The sequence below is a fragment of the Oenanthe melanoleuca genome, chromosome 6, assembly GCF_029582105.1.
Source record: "Oenanthe melanoleuca isolate GR-GAL-2019-014 chromosome 6, OMel1.0, whole genome shotgun sequence".
Taxonomy (NCBI): domain Eukaryota; kingdom Metazoa; phylum Chordata; class Aves; order Passeriformes; family Muscicapidae; genus Oenanthe; species Oenanthe melanoleuca.
In genome coordinates, this window is record NC_079340.1 from 11668816 (window position 1) to 11686130 (window position 17315).

The 17315-nt window shown below is 41.0% G+C and overlaps 1 protein-coding gene across 9 annotated transcripts in view; it reads right to left on the reverse strand.

Annotated features, from left to right (window-relative positions):
* Window positions 1-17315, reverse strand: part of ZMIZ1 (zinc finger MIZ-type containing 1) — a 335675-nt gene that overhangs the window by 90150 nt on the left and 228210 nt on the right. Inside the window, exon 1 of one of the 9 annotated variants that reach the window (XM_056494325.1) lies at window positions 1387-1474. The exons of the other annotated variants lie outside the window; for them this stretch is intronic. The gene's annotated coding sequence lies outside the window, so the exon portion shown is untranslated. Of the gene's footprint in view, window positions 1-1386; window positions 1475-17315 lie in introns of those variants that run through there. 9 annotated transcript variants of the gene reach the window in all.

Consider the following 17315-nt stretch of genomic DNA (forward strand, 5'->3'; position numbering starts at 1 on the left):
CTGTATAGATCCTTTGCATTTTGTTTTTGGCATACATTGATAAGGGCTATTTTATTCAGTTTTTAGATACTATTTGCATTAAGCCAACAAACTAAACAAAAAGAATAAAACTAAGGTCCCAAATTCCAGTCTTATATCACTAGTTTGAAACTTTCTAAAAACTCCTTAAATCATATGCAATTTAAATAACCTTTTTAGATTTTACACAGGAAAAGATTAAGCAAGGCACTTGTTACTACTCAACATAAGGGGCAAAAACTTGTCAAGTGGAATACCCGAGACTGTCACCGATACCAATACTACTTTGAGATCCTCCATGAAAGCACTTGCCACAGATGTGAGTTCTGCATGGCAAGGTCTTTATAAAGACAGCAAAAATGAAATGGTGGCAGCAGTATTGTCACTGCTGCTCGCAGAACAGCTTGTCACGTTCTGACAGCGCCAGACAGGCTAAAGTTGCCGGAAAGGCCACTGATAATTGGTGTTGCCGTTTGGTTTTATGACTGCAGATGCAGCCGGCGACCGCCGCGGGCCGAGCCGCAGGGTGCGGGCGGAGGGAGCCGGGCGGGCCGGGCGGTGCCGGGCAGGGCAGGGCAGGCAGAGCCGGGCAGGGCACAGCAGGGCAGGCACAGCAGGGCAGGCACAGCCCGCTGCCATCGCTGCCAGCCCCGCGGCCGCTCCCACAATGCACCCGCTCCGCACACACGGACAGACACACAGACACACACACGGGCCAACACGCTCCAGCACCCGGCCCCGCTCCCGCACGCACGGCCCCCGCCCCCCCGGAACCAACTCACCCCCGAGTTACATCCCATTCACAAGCCTGGGCTTCCTCTGCCGCCCCTCCTCTGCGCGCCTGCCTCTGCTGCTGCAGAGAGGCCACATATGTCTGCAAACACTTCTAGGCAGAAACCAGCCAGTGCAGAACAAAGACAGCCGGGGTTGCCTTCATCTCAGCACAAGGCAGCCAGTAGCTATTTTCAAGCTTGTTCTCTCTCCCTCTCTGAGGGCACCCTGCTCTGTTTCTCCCTCTCTCTCTCTCCTCTTTGCCTGTCCAGCTACTGCACAACACGCATCAATTATTCATTGCTTGTCTCCCGGTTTCCAGGCAAAACCAATCACAGATGGAGTCTTGCTAATGGGCTCATGCCGTACTTGCCAACAGGCTATTTGTGCTCAAGCTACAACCCTCTAGAGACAATAAAGAGAATCAGGTTAAGCTTTAAAACTTCACACGTACGCGGAGACCTAAAACGGCGATAGACATGTAAGCATCCCTATGACATTGCTTAGGAGTACGTCTTCGGCATACAGCATGGCAGAAGGCTGCTGTAAATCTTCCGAAAGGGTTTTAAGAAAATCAAACACTCAGAAAAATCTCACCTCAGCTGCATGTTACTGATATTGCTGGCTCTCTTTTCTGTCTCTAGTGATCCATGTCTTGCTTTCCCATTACACAGAGAGGTATGTCCTTCTCTCATTCTCGTGCACGCACGCACACACACACACGCAGCCACAGCCACTTTGCCAGAAGGAAGAGAGAGAAAGAGAGGAGGGAAAAAAAAACCACCCAGGCAGCTCACATTTCAAACTTGCAAGGAGGGGTGGTGCTTAAAACGCTAGGACAAAGCCTCTGTCTCTGGCACCCAGCCAAAATACTAAAACAAATCCCCTCGATCAATTAATTGGAAGCAACACTTGTTCGAGCCCGCGTAACAAACCATTAAGGGCACCGGGGCTGAAAAGTCTCGAGATTTGGGAAATCTTGTACCCTTGCTTCCCCCCTACCCTGTTTGCCGAATGCTGTTGACTAAATCCATCAAACTAGTCATGCTAATTAGCGTCCAGGGCAGCGCGGCGGCGGAGCAGCGCCCGGGGCGGGCGGCCCCGGGGCCGGGACCTTCCTTCCGGACCGGGCACGGGGACCGCCGGGCCGGGCACAGGGACCGATGGGCCGGGCCGGGCACAGGGACCGATGGGCCGGGCACAGGGACCGATGGGCCGGGCCGGGCCGGGCACAGGGACCGCCGGGCCGGGCCGGGCCGGGCACGGGGATCGCCGGGCCGGGCACAGGGACCGATGGGCCGGGCCGGACCGGGCACGGGGACCGGCGGGCCCGGGAGAGCGGCGGCTGGAGCGGCGGCGCTGCCGCTCGGCGGAGCCCCGGGCGCCGTCCCTCCGCCGCCGGGGGAAACTGAGGCAGGCGGGCGGGGGCTGCGGGCTGCCGCGGAACCGCTGTCACCTGCGGGGCAGCCCGGCCCGGGCAGGCTCCCTGCGCTGTGCTGCCAGCTCAGCTCTTTGCCGGCCGCACGCCGCTCCCGAGACATCGCCCACGCCGCTGCCAGCTCAGGGCTGCCTATGGAAGAGTTTTAAACACGTCCGGCTGTGCCTGCGGTGGTCAGCGTTTGAACTGACAGTGCGGGGAAAAAAAAAAAAAAAAAAAAAGCAACAAACAGCCGACCCCCAGGAAGCGAATGTGACAATTCTTTGCTGCCGCTCAAAGGGCAAACTGGCAGTTTAAGTTGTGGCCAGCCGAGCACCAGCCTTTTCCTGCCACCCTCCGCGGTGCAGAGCCACTTCCTTCCCCGTACAACCTGCACAAAGGCACCTCCACCTCTTAAAGGCGCACCCGGCCCTCTCGCACTGAAGCAGCCGGCAGGTTCCAGCGAGAAACAAGCAAAATACAAACAATAAAAAAAGGAGCACTTGAAAAAAATACTGTCTCTCCAGCAAAATTCCTTTCAGTGAAAAAATGGCCCCAGGTTCCCTTGCTATGCTTACAGTCACTTAAATGTGCTTCCCAAACACCTTAGCAGAGAGTCGGCAACATGACAGATTGGAGCAGCAAACTATCACAGATATCAAAGAGCAGCTCTTCTCTGAAAAATGATTCCATAAAAAAGCATTGTCAGATTTCATGTTCTTTCCTTTTTTTCTTTTCCCCCTAGGGAATCCACTACAAACAGGTAAGAATTATGTGAGCTCTCACTTAACTTCCCTTCCTCACATAGGATCTCAAGGTCAGCCTGTCAGACAGGGTTATTGCTTTCCCTCCACAGCCATCAGACCAAGCAGAACGGCAAACCAAACCATCCACGCTTTGTACAATCTCAGAGCTGCACAAGTGTGGCTGAAGGAACACTTCACAACCACACAGCTGCTCCAGGACCCAGCACTGGGCCAGCATCCCTAGCAGACATTCTGCACAGCCTGGGCTAGCCTTCAGCTAGGTCCTCACACATGCAGGTGGACCCACCAGGCTGCTGTAACAAACTCTTACACAAAATGTAGTTTCCATTGCAGTTGGTCAAATTTCAGATTCAGTCACATGGAAGGAAAGTACAAAACCTTGCACACTTTTTTCATTGCCTTTCAGAGTAGACAGATGCTTTAAGGAGATGTAAATGATACAGCTAGACTGGCAGAATAGACATAGCAAGCCCAAGTTTTAGGGTACTGACAAAGCAATGAGAAGTATGTCAATAATCCAAAACAAGTACCAAACTGCCCTACTAATGTAAGTGCACCGAGTTCAGACTTGGTGGATGTGAATGAAATTGATAATTGCTCTAATGCTACATGAATTCTTGATAGAATGAACATTCCTGTGCTTGCTTTGGGTTTTACTGCATTTACAGAGTTTTCACACAATTCATAAACTATCAGGTGGTTTTTTTTGTATTTTGAATAAACACACAAAGCAGCAACAAGAACATATCAGGTGGTTGCAAGGTCCCAGGTACTGAGACTGGCTCCTTCCTCATACAAGCCTTGATTAAGTTATTTTCTGAAGGTGAAAAGTAGTATTATTTTTTTTTCTGTATAGAAAACACATTTCCCAGTATCCTAGGTTTTTTTTTCCACCTACCATCGTAAGTAGTATCTCTCTGCAATTAAATTGCTCTTTCTAGTGTAACAGTGTAAGTTTCTCTTTTAAAGTTGCCTGTCTTTTCAGAGGAAGTGGTTTAGAGTAGACAAATCACTTATCTAAAAATTATGTACTTACTTCTCCTTTGACAAATCTTCAGCAGGTTTCTAATCCCACCCTGCCACTTGAAATATCACTTTCTGTGATGACATTTGAGTCACAGTTGTCAGAAGCATCAGGCTCTGTAGTCAAATGGATTAAATCACACTTCATAGCATGCAGTATTTTGAAGAAGGAGTGGTTTATCATTTGTAGAAATTAATCATAACAGTTTTTTCTCTAGGGCAAATTCCCAATCATTTTTAAAGATTACTATGTTTAAGCCCCTCTGACAGCAGTATGTCAAATTACATCACAAGGAAGGTTATCTCAGGCAATGATAACTATTAACACAAATCACTGAAGGCACATTCTAGTGGGAGAAGCAGGTCTGTACTGGGAAGCACCTTTTTTATGCAGGAGTGGGAGAGCAGGCTCTTGGCTGTGCTTTGTTTGGCTCTGTTGGGGCCCCAGGGATCCCAGTGTCTGGGGTGTGCTGCTGCTGGCTGCTGTCCCAGCTCAGCCCCACAGGGATCAGGACATCTCTGAGTTCTACAGGGGGGAAAGAGGAGATGCTTACTTGGAGCACCTCTAGCTGATTAAGGAAAAGAGTTACAAGATTTCCAGAGAAGTCCTACTTATCTCAAAGCAGGAGGCAATGTTTGTCTGTTTTGCATACACTGTCAATGCAAAACAATATTACAAACTTTGCACATCTCAATCCTGTCAGTCACTGCTTGGCACAGAAGCAAACCATGTTCCTATGGTACTGCTGTTTTCTCTACATGCCAGGACACCTCTCTGAAGGAGTGCATTTTTAAGAAGTCCTTAAGTTACCATGATGCAACAGACATGCCCACGGAACACCAATTTTTTATGGTGAGCAAGATAATGATGTGAACACATTCATATGTTCAGGTACCTTTGATTGCTCAACACTAACAGCATTATGCTTATCTTCAACTACTTCAAGTGAGGTAGCCTTTGGGCATAATTCTCTCCTTCCTTGCCTCTCTTTGGTGATATTGCAAAAACTTAAATCAAATAGATCAACACCTATAATAAGGTGCAGACCACCAACAGCAAAGGAAGGAGAGGCTGCAGAGGGGTGGAGAACAAATAACCCATTTGGATACTTCAGCATCAAGTAGACTCCAGGAGGAGGGACAGCATCATGTTCTACTGTAATATTGTGAGAGGGATGCTGAGAAAAGAGCAGAGAAAGAAAGCATTAAATGGGTAAGGAAAGTCTCTTCAAGTAGCTGCAATAGCAGTTATTGCCCACTGAGTCATAATATAATCCTTTAGCAATGCAAATTTTCTATGACCAAAGATTTGGAGGTTTATCTCAGGGGCCAATCTTTATTCATCTGAGTTTTGCTGCACTGCTGAACACAGCAGGGTAGTTCCTTACAATATTTGTCTAGAGCAGGTTATTTGCCCAAGAATTAGTTCCCTGGATATGTATATATTTTACTATTGATTCAAAGGATTCAGAAAACTCTTTAGAAGGCTTACAATTACATAGCTGAAATACACAGAATACATGGATCAGTGGCCTTGTCGATTTCTCCTAATGTTTCACAGTAGGTTGAATCAGTTGAAGCTGTTATAAATCTAAGGGCTGCATCCCAGTAAAAAACCAGCTCTGCACTTGAAATACAGAAATTAAAATCCTTTGACACTGCATCAAGTGTCTTCCATGCATAACCCAGTTTTACATAACCAAATAAACTCCTTCCAAAAAGAGGTGTGGAGGGAAAACCCAGTATTTAAAAGCACAGTAAAAAAGACCCTTTCACATGATTAAGTCCTATCCTTTTTAAGTAAGAGGTTACTATATAGCAAATAATTCTGTGACTAAGGTACATACCTTTTGGTCACCTTCTGCATTAGGCTGTATAAAACAAAGGTAGGGAAGTACAAAAGGTAGCATCTGCTTTTTTTCCTGTTGCCCTTGACCACTGTTTGCTTGTAGCCCTTGGTAACTAAATGCTTTGATGAACCCTCTGATCTGAACCTGGAAACACCAAATGCTGCTTTGGATGCACACAGCAATTGGACCAAAACACTCAAAATCTTCTGAAAGACACTTACACCCTATTTAACTTTCAAGACTGTGGAAATCTCATGTTTGTGTTACCCCATTACAAAACAATATTCCTTCAAGCCTCTGCAAAGACTCAGGATAGACCTTTAGGCACTCTGATGAACACCTCTTCTCAATTGCCAAAACATTTTAAAAGGGAGATCTACCTTAAGACCATCTAATAATGTTGCAATCTTCTAATCTCTATTTCCTTCATTCTTTCTTTTGATTTAATGTCTTTACCATGTGCAGAAAAACAAGATGATCCATAAAATTACAATGCAAAAAACCACTCAGAAATACACAGTGAAGCCATTCATTAATTATTGTATCTTTGCTTCTCCTCACAGCTATGGTTTTATGGAAAACTGTGAAGCAAAATAACCAAAGCATGCAGAAATAAAGAACAAAGTACACTAAGGAAAAATAACATCTGTAATGTGGCATGGCAGCCAGAAGAGAGGCTTGACAGACCCAAGGTGTCACTGTACTGATCAGCTCAGAGCTGTCCCCAGGGCTATTTCACCTGCAGCTGCCCCCTCAGAGCCCAGCTTGTCCATCAGGTCAAGACATGCAACACACCCTTATTTTAATGTATCTATTTTGCTACAAATGCAAATGTATATTTTAAAATCTGCTTTTCATGACACAGGAGCTTCATTGTTTTTCTAACTTTTGGATGGATGCTTCTAGTGGAATTCCTAGGTAAACTGGAACATGGCACAAATGGCTTTCAGTGCCTCTTCTGGCACTTGGTCTAGAGCTCATGACATCTCTAGCAAATCAGAAAGTAATCAAAATTAATTGAAGCCCTTTCCATCCAAAATCCATTTTTTCAGTATGATCAAGTGGATTTCTAAAACATTCATATTTTTCACAAAGTTTTGCTATACCACACCTTGCAAACTGCTTGATTGTCCTCATGTAGCTTAGACATTTTTAGCCTTCTACTACTTTGGGGAATAGCAGATGAACCATTCTTTAGATTTCAAACAAAACTTTCAGAATTCTTATGTTCTGCAAAGTACTAAAAACTTTGTTATAAGAAAGCAAGATTTGCAAATGCAATGAGGACTGCTACCTCTCTAAGAAAGTTTTAGTATGTACTTCAATACAGTATTTTTTCTGCTGCTTTTCAGGATGGTTATGAATATATTCTCCCTGAAAGTATTTGGTTTTACTGAGCATATAGCAGAAGCCCCACCTCTGCCAAAGTGTGGGTTAATTAGAGGTAAGCTTTCTCTCTTCCTGATTAATTCTTCAAGGGGATAAGGAGGCAGCTCTGAAGACAGCAACTTAATCAGCTCTCACTGAAAGAAGATAGAAAACTATTACAGCAGCAGCTTGTGAGGCAATGTAGAAATAATGGCATGGAAAAGAGTAAATGAAACTGAAGCTTGGAAAGTAGAAGCCCTGCTAGTGCTCCTGAACACTTCTTGGCATTGTAAATCCAGTCTGGACTGTTTTGACTCTCCACAATTATTTTCCAGAAATATAAATTGTATGAATATTCCTCATTGAGATCTCGAAAGAATAAGCCCTCCATGAATAGTCAATCCCAGGGACTACTTTCTTTTATCTTTTCCTTCTAAACCTTAATTTCCAGTTGACACTTCATATCCCAGTCCCATCACAGCAGTGTGAGGAGCTGCTGCTCTGGTTTTCTGGCTCAGCTGGAGTTTCTTCCCCTCTGCATGCAGAGCCTTCTTGGTCCTGTTTCACTGAGCTGCCTCTACTCCAAAAACTGGTTTAAGAGGAAATCTAGGCTATTTGCTTATATTCTTTTAATTGCCACTTTTTAAAACCAATCCACTAATATATGGAAGGTCTCAGTTGTGAGAAGGAATATGTGATACATATGCCCTGAGTGGGACATAAAAGAATATACATAGGAAAGTTAATGACAAAACTTCTCTGTGCTATGAGTGAATTCTGAGAGCATTAAAATTAGAAAGTTGAGATGCAGTGTTTTAAGTCTTGGGTTTTTTTTAATTAAAAAAAACCTCTATGAAAACAACACAGAATGTCACTTTCTTCAAATTAATTGTGGAGTGTAGAAAACCATCAAAAATGCATTCAGATGTTTCATGATACCTTATCAAAACATATGAGGGGTTATATAATAGCCAAATAGATAAAAGTCCAAAGTTACAAATTAAAAGAAAAGTTACAAATTGGTGGCTATGCATCACTGTCTTGGAAAGCTTCCATCTGGAATACAAAGACATTCATCATTTGGAGGCCAGCTCATGCTTCTAGCTTTGTGTTTAAACAACCCCATGTACCATCATCATACACTTTTTATATCAATCTGCCAGAAAGCCATATAGTTATTTTTAGAGGACTGTGAGATGAAGTACAGTTTAGCTTGCTAAGTAGCCTAATAAGGCAAAATGCTCTTGGTGAAGACCAAATGCAGTCACTGTCACTCTTTCCCTCATACTCTAATCAATTTCTAAGAGCATCCCTAATTTTTCCCACTTACTGAGGATTACTGTATTAGCAACAGGACTGAACTAGAGGGAGAGAGGCATTCTTTATAGTTTTGTCAGTTTTGATAATCAAATGTAGAGTGAGTGAATAAAAAATGGAATGGTCTGAAAAGAAAGGGGCTTTGCTCAGAGTTAAAGAAACCTCTTAGCAGACAATCATTTTAAGAGAAACAGAAATTTAACATCAGTTTTTGCTTTCAGAAACTGGCAGACCCAGCTCTCAGTTTCTCCAAATACTTCAAGGCCTCAAAGCTTCAAAGTGAATATAAAGAACTCTCAGAGAGTACTGGTATGTTTAAATACTAGCAAGAATCTTAAAACTAGAAAAGTTCTCAAATCTACTAGATTACTTATGATCTGAGAAACATACTCACTTTGCCATGTCAATGCTAGGAGGGGGGTGATGGTTACAGCTGGGGGGGGTGATTCTGTAGCAGTTTATGAGAACAGGATTAAACCCAGCAATTAACACAGGTTTCTATCTTTAGTAATTATTCATATACCTGTTCAGCTGATTATAAGTCACAGCTCCAGGCTGTCTGCCTGCACTGCTAGGACACAGACAGCAACCTTTGCTAAATTGACTCCACTGGCTATGCTCATGCTGCAGGAGCTGTTTTCAAGGACAGATGTACAATGTTATATGGGTAAAGAGAGGAGCAAATTAAAGATGGGTGTTCTGTCAGGAAAAGGACTGAAGAACTTGTGTCAGCATTTCTCTACATTAATATGACTTTAGATTTTTAACCCTTCACTACCATTACTTAGATTTAAGAAGAATGTTCCTTATTCTATAGATAGCATAAATGCATCTCCTCAAATAAAATAATGAAAATACAACAGTTAAGAACAAAATACAAGGGCATGTAAGATAAATATATACCCACATATAGATATAGAGGAATTCCATTAAGAGCATTCAATCCTTCTTAAACTGTGATTAATTTTAAAGCATCACAGCTTGTGGGTTAAATAAGCTGAGTAGAGTAGAACATGAAGTTACCAAAACATATTATTACCACACAGAAGTATCACTCACTTTGAGGCCACCTAGCACATATATATACCTGGCACATTCCTACCAAACAGCTACACTCACATTTTTCACTCTCACTGAGATTAAATTTACTATTGAGGGTTTATGTGATACCACTGAAAGAGAGTTTCTGGCATGCATATAAACATATCCTATTTTACTAGAGGATTTCTAGCATAGATCTAGCCTACTTCAAGCAAATCTACACCTTGGAATGTTCACACTTCAAGATATTCTAATAACTACATCCATCTGTTAAGTAATTTACATTCTCAAAGAATATGAAGCAATAGTATAGCAAGGAAAAGATACATAATCTGGGAAATATCCAACAGTATTCAACACTGTTTCTTACTTCTCTCCTGCAACATCACTGGAGAGTTTCACAGAAGTTATGCTTTTATGATGTACAGGCACCTGAACAGAATCTTGTCCCTAAAGATGTTTGAAATAGCCTGATCAAGTCTAGGATCCTTCCCCTGTGAATGACAGGAACTATCCTCTTTTTAATCAATGTGCATCAGTTGAGTCTCTCTGTCCACTACTACCTTGGTGGGCTGTCCATAGCCAAAAGACTGAGTGTTAAGGGTTAACTGTTTCACAGCAGAAGCTTTAAAATGGAAAGTTTGATGGTGAGCTATTTTTAATGAAGCCTTCAAAGTAAAATCAGGAAAATTTTGTATCTTTCCTTAGGCCATAAATGTGCTTTACTTTTTTTTTCCTATTTAAAACCACTGTTAAATAAACATTACAGCTGAACATACTCTTTGGAAGCTTAACCAGACAATTGTATTTTAACCACTTAATTTCTTTTAATTACTTAAAGTACTTTGAGAACACACACTCAAGTATCTCCTCTAACTATAAAAACTGAAATGAAAGTTCAGGTGCAGTGAGACCAGTTTAAATGAGAGAGTACAATCTGGAGAAGATGAGAAAATGAAATTTTGGGTACTTCAACTTCAGAAAGCATAATTAGGTCTGATTTTTCTAAAAATGCTAAATCTCCTGCTGCTACAAGTTAAGCATTTTAATAGATTTAGAGATCTAGATTTAATAGAGAAACCACATGTCATTACCACAGCTTTTAACTTCTTGGCCAGTCAGTCAATGTCAACTCTCCAAACTATTTACTGACTACTGTACCTTTATAATCAACATTTTGGCAGGTTATTTAAGTGGGGCTTAACACACTTTAGTGTTACTCTGTAGGCCACTTATCTGGGCCTGGAGGACCTGCTGTTGGAAAAATACTATGTGGGTTTTAAAATTTAAACTCATATTAAATTTTTTTCTTAAAGGAGATGTAATATACTTGCATACCTGGAAAGAAAAGCACTAAAGTGAAAGCAAATTGCTTTTACCAAAGTTAAGATAAATAAAGTTATGAAAGTTACATTTCTCTTTAGTCAAGGCACTATTAGACATATTTACAGAAATCAGAATAAATAGAAAAAAAGATTCTGCTTTTGCCTAAAGACGATTTCTGTGATGAGGTATTAGAAATGACAAACCTTCATGAGGCAGGGACTTTCCAGGAGGAAAGATGAAACTTCTACAGTGCTGCATATCTCATCAAAACCATTTTATTTTCTCATGTAGAGGATGTCCTCTCCAAATTGCCTTTCTCTTGCTTTGAATCACCTTTACCTCTCTGAAGACATTCTTCTGGGTGAAGGCCTACGATTTTAATATTTGTAGCCCTGACAAAATTAGGGTTTATATTCTAGTACTATCTGCACTCTCATCTGCTATATCTTTCTGGGATTTAATGGTAGCTCTTATCTCTGCTGAAGGAGCCAAGTTTAGTGACCTGAGTCTCCTCACTTCAATCAGACCAGAATCATGGGGGTTTGCCTTAAACTCCTGTATCAAAGTCAGAGACAGGGAAAATGGAAGTCAGTTTTACAAAGAAAAGAAAAGAAGTTAATGAGTAACTTTCAATACCACTCCTCAACAGCTTCCTCATTTAGTAGAGAGAAATGACTATTTCAGCAAGATGAAAAGAGTTATATGCCTTCTAACACTCTTGGAAATCTTGTCATGCTCCTGGGACTAGAGAGGAGAAAGAAGCAAAGATAAAGTAATTTTGCCTTTTTTTTTTTCCCCCACACTGGTACAAAGGGGCAGATGGGAGAGAGATAACCCTAGTTTCTCAATAACCCTCGATATGTCACTTCTGTGCTCCTACTCCCATTTCAGATACATGCCACTGACTGCAAACCATCTCCTGCTATGCTATAAGCAAACTCTTTCAAGTCTACAGCACAATTTTATTTTTCCACATGAGGAAAACAGAGTTTTTCTTGGGTTCTCTATGAAAACAACAAGGATTCACTTTGTTTTTGTTAGCAATTCCTCTATAGAAAAGATTTTAGGAAGTAGTGTACATGGGTGTAGGTTTTTTAATTGGCTTCCAGGGTATGTCATATATGATAACACTTCTCACCCAGTGCATGCCTATTGACCTGCACTCTCTCTGTTGGCCTCTGGATGAAAAAAAAACCCCCACACATACACACACATATTCTTGGTTTGTTTTTTTTCTGCTGCAACTTCATTTCCATTACTGAATACTTTTTCCAAAATAAAGTAATGGGGCCATCAGGAAAAAAAAACCCTATTTATCTTTAAATTTGGAGTTATTTAAAAGCCAAAGCAGCAGACCCATGCAAGTAGTTTCTATACATTGGGAAAAAAACAAGCAAATTCTGTCAATTTAGGATGAGAAATAAAGAAAACCAAACCATGGATCAAACCAACATTTTGTTTTAAGTATCACCAGTGCTACAGAAGAGATGAACTAAACTGAAAATATATGGGTCCAATATAAATAATTTTCTTATGACTAATCACTGGAGTTACACTAATGCCCAGAGGCACAAGGAGGATTAGAATATCATCACAGCAGAAATGATCAGGACTATTTGCTAACTTACAGCTTTAAAAGTACATTCTTTTAAATTCTTAAGAGTGCTTAAGACTTTGACACTACCTTATACAACAGCAAGAATAATTCAAGGGCACTGAAGAAAAGGGCCTGAATCCCTACAGAATGCCACAGGAAGGCAAGTAACCACCTTAAACCTACTAAAGTGTGTAACACCATTTACATGATTCTGATAAAATATTTATATTGCTTTCAGACAAAGTATTGACTAAGATATTTTGTCAAAAACATGAAAACATTCTCTAAATAATTACATCAGATTAAAGAGCTGGTATTTATGCAGCAATGCTCTTTCAGGGTACTCAGACAGAGAAAGGCCAAGGTAAGAAAAAACATTTGTGAGAAAACAACACTTCTGTAGTGTGCATTACACTACTGAGGATGACTGTGTCAATCCACTGCAATGCCAGCTAGCAAGTGAGCTCAAACAGAGTGTAAGTCTGAAGGAAAATCCATACATTCCTTTAACCACCAGAGCAGCAAGTGGTGCCCTTGGGAGAAGCAGCCAAGAGCAGGGGGAGCAGCCACCCCTGTTACTGCCTTCTGGGAGGCAGCAGCGAGGAGAAGGAGCAGCTTTCAAGACCAAGGTGTGCTTTGGGGAGGCAGCTACACTGGGGATTCCTCCAAATTAGACCAAATTCTCCCCAGCAACCTGGCACACTTTCCTTTCTACATTTATACATAAAAAAAAACACAGAGACATAGAAAAGAAGGCATTTTTGCCCAGCATCTTACGAAGTAAAAGCAGCACCCAAGCCCAAGCACCATTAGTTTTATTTATAAAGACAGTAAACAGAGAGGTGAAAAAGGAAAGAAGTGACTGTGTCGCCACTTGAGCCCTGCTTGGGAGGAATTCAACACATTAATGTCATCCATTATACCAGTGCTTAACAGCAAATCCACTGCTTGCCTGCTACCCTCAGCTCAGGGAATGGACAGGGACAGGACTGTTGGTGCATCCCACGGGCAGGGACACTGAGTCAGCTACTGATACAGAGCACTCAGTCCCCCGGGGCAAGACTGGCTCCCTTCTGTCACTGACTGCATTGCCCTGAACAGCCTCATAAACACATGATCCCTAAACTGAGATGCTGGGTTAAACTGGGTTTCTGATTGCTCTGTGGCAAAGACCTCACTGTGGCAAACTGTAATTAGTCTAAAAGCTCTTGTAACAGAGTTAACACTGTCCATTTCCACAGGAGGTTCCTCATTTTTAAGAACACAACTCAAACCCAGGAGGAAGCTTCATGACCATAAACTCTGTAAACTCTTTATCTTCTCTCTCAAAAAAGACACCAGCAGAAAAACAGTGGCATGACAAAAGCAGTGGGGAGATTCAAGACAGCAGTTCCCAGTTCTCTGACAGGGTTAACTCAGCTCCCACCTCTTCTTTTCCAACCATTGCCTTCCTTACTCTCCTTCCTGTCTATCTCAGTAGAACTTATTCATAGGAAGGACCCTCAAAATGTGTGTGAAGTTTTTCAGCACAAATGGCACTGACCTCATAGGGGCCTGTGAGAGCACCAGTGAGTAACATCAACACTACAACCAACCAGAAAAACCACAGATTGCATCCTTGGAAAATTCTGCACTTTCTTCTTTGGTGACTGCAGCAGATGATGTCACCTCCTTTGGACAGAGAGTACACTGACCACAGCCAGCAGTCAGTGTAACAAATGTTTAGCTCACTAATAAAGAGATTAAGGCAAGAACTAAGGTTTTCAATAACTTGTTTAAGAAGGTAACATTATACATTTAAGAGGCTTTGAGTGATCTACTTCTTTTCAAAAGACATATCATTATAATCAAGAATGTGACTAAAACAGCTGAGTTTCAGACTCTGTTCACTTGGCTAAGTGGTCTTTTGCAATAGTTTGGGTTGTGATAAGGGCCAGGTCATCTCCTTAGCATCAGGAGCTGTTCAGCAGCACACTGGTCACAGCTCAGCTCTCTTGCCTACATGGCCAAATTCGGCATCTTGAGCTCAGGGAATTTCATACATAAGGATTTTGCTTTGTAAAATGTTACATTTTTGGAAAATGTTTCACTTTACATTTGCCATTTAATGCTTAGTCAGTAGGCTGCGTTCCTGACACAATTATCCCATACATGGAATTTGGGTTATTTCTCACTTACTGCTTCCCTCCACTGCAATCCTCCCCTCTCCAAAAAAAAATCCTTAAAAACATGTATTTCACAGTGCTGACACAGCAAAGCACATCATTCTCCCACCACCTGCTTGCATGTCTGCAGACTAAGATGTAACAAAAGGAGTAACAACCTAGAGAATGATACTAACAGCACAGTACCTCAAAAACACACCAACTCTTGTACATATTTTAAGTTCATTTTCCATACAAGTTTCAATTTAGCCATAACTTGAATTTCTATCAGCAAAGGATTTCTTTTTGCTACCGCTCCCTTTTTACTGGTTTCTCCCCCATGGCACAAACCCATTATTTTTCTCTGACATCTTCAGAAATTAATTTCTTTTAATCTTTTGTTACCTTTACCTAATGTCATCAATATTCAACATTCTACCTCTGAAAAACTATTTTAAAAAAAATCTATTATTTTCTCCATCCCTCTCCCAGTTACAGTACTGTTATTACCATTTATTCACAATCACTTTTTCTCTTGAATACATCTACCCTGCAGCCCATCCAGGAAAAGACTACTTGGCATTGATCAAAGAATGAGACTGGTTATATTAATCCTCATTTGGTACAACAGACACACTACATCAAGTCAATAAGGTAAGGTAAGATATGATAAGATAGAGGTTTTTACAATATCAAAATAGAGATTTTTTTAAATATTCCCTCAAATTAAATAGTAAAGTCACTGTACCAGCTCACATGACTACTTTTGATCTAAAAAGACTAAGGGGATAGTAAATAACCCTTTATTGGTAGGGCAAGTGACAACCTTGAACAAGAGATATCTAAAATACTTACACAGAAGATACAGGGCATTTTAAAATGTGTGCTTAAAACCAGCACACAGTCTCCCCCATGGAGTTCAATAAGCAGAGCAATTTCTCACTGTCTGTGCATTAAAAGCCATCATATCTACTAACAAAAACTGTTGGTGCATACATTGGCCTTTCAGACATATGTGGTCTTACATTTTGTCACTTCGGAGCAGATGTTTAATTGGGAGGAAGTGATTTTAAACATCTGTAGCCAGCATCTGAGAAGGTGAATGAAGACCACACAGAGCCTTGAGGAAATTAAAAGTCTATGCAATTATGTCATTTCCTAGTATGAGTATTTAGGAGAATTTAAATAAATAAACAACACCAGTAGTTTCAATAGAGAACCTTCAAAAACCTTCCTCTCCTCTCACTTGCCTTCCTGTGCCTTAGAAAATAATTGGTAACTGAGGAGATATCAAGTCCATTAAATAAGGTTTGACCAACAAGAGATACTGCTTTCCTTCAAGGAGAAAAAACAGGGAAAACCCCACCAATTTAGTACCAAGCCTTTAAACCCTTGGGGAAACACAGCAAAACAGAGTAAATATTTAAAGTGTAAAACATTACTCAGTTCAAGTGGGTCTCAGGTGTACTGCAACTGCATTTTCCAAAACTGCTTTGCTTAAGCACAGCATCATCTACAGAAATCAGACAGTTACTACATTTCTGAAATTTTAATTTAAAACCACAAACCTTAACAAAATTAAAAACACGTTTAAATAAAAATACAAATTCAGCCTGGTTTTGCTACCTCTCCTTTCTAGACGTCATTTACTATTGTACTGAACACAGGTTGGGTTTTTTCACTATCAAATATGTAAAAATAAACGTTACTTTGCTAGGAAGATTACTGAATGAAATCTTGAAATTTAATTAGAATCAAGTCAACAAAATGGCAATGGTTCAGCTCACACACAGTTTATAAAACATGAGGAAAATCACAAGGTTTCACAAAAATTATATGACCAGTAAGTATTTCTCTAAATTGATAAAATCACTCTTTAAAAATCTTCCTTAAGCAGATGCCAGACCTGAGAGCAGAGAACTGCTACATAAAAATCACTGTAAGTAGCATTAGTAAACCAATGGTGTCTAGGAATATTGAAAGACCTTGTCATAATTCTCAGCTCATAAAACTGCTGGAGTAGCTCCATGGCAGAAGTGAAAGACTTGGAAGAGGGCAATATGGTGTGTTGTGCCATCACACATTCACTCCTATAGCTGACATGCTTTGGCTTGACAGTAAAAAAAAAATCTTTCTTTGATTCAAGCTACAGACTATGGCTTTATGGAAAAATAAAAAAAAAGGCATCTCAAAAGAGCAAGATGCTGTTTCACAACATGCATTAGGGAGGATACAGCAGGGAATGCACACCTGACACTGACAGCTTTATGAGGGGTTTCTGGATCACAAGATGGTCTGGAAATTTCTGTGTACAAATCAATGTATTCAAATCACCAAACTCACACACCCTGAGTACCAAAAGCAAACACCATTTTGAAGTAGTGTAGTGTCTTCATTCCAACAGAACTGGAACATGGTTTTCCCCTCCATGGAACAAACCCTAATACAAGTAGCAAAATTTTCAAGAAAAAAAATATTAAAACCTCCATGAAAAACCTCCATTTTTGCCCCACATGAAAATATGTTACCTCAGCTTTTGGTATGTAACTTTTTATTAAAAAAAAATAAATTGAATTAATTAGTTGCTATTAATTAGCAGTCAAAGACAGAGAAACAAGCATGCTCTCTCCTCTCAGAGGAGTTAGGATGGTACCCTCAAAGCTGACTCAGGAATTA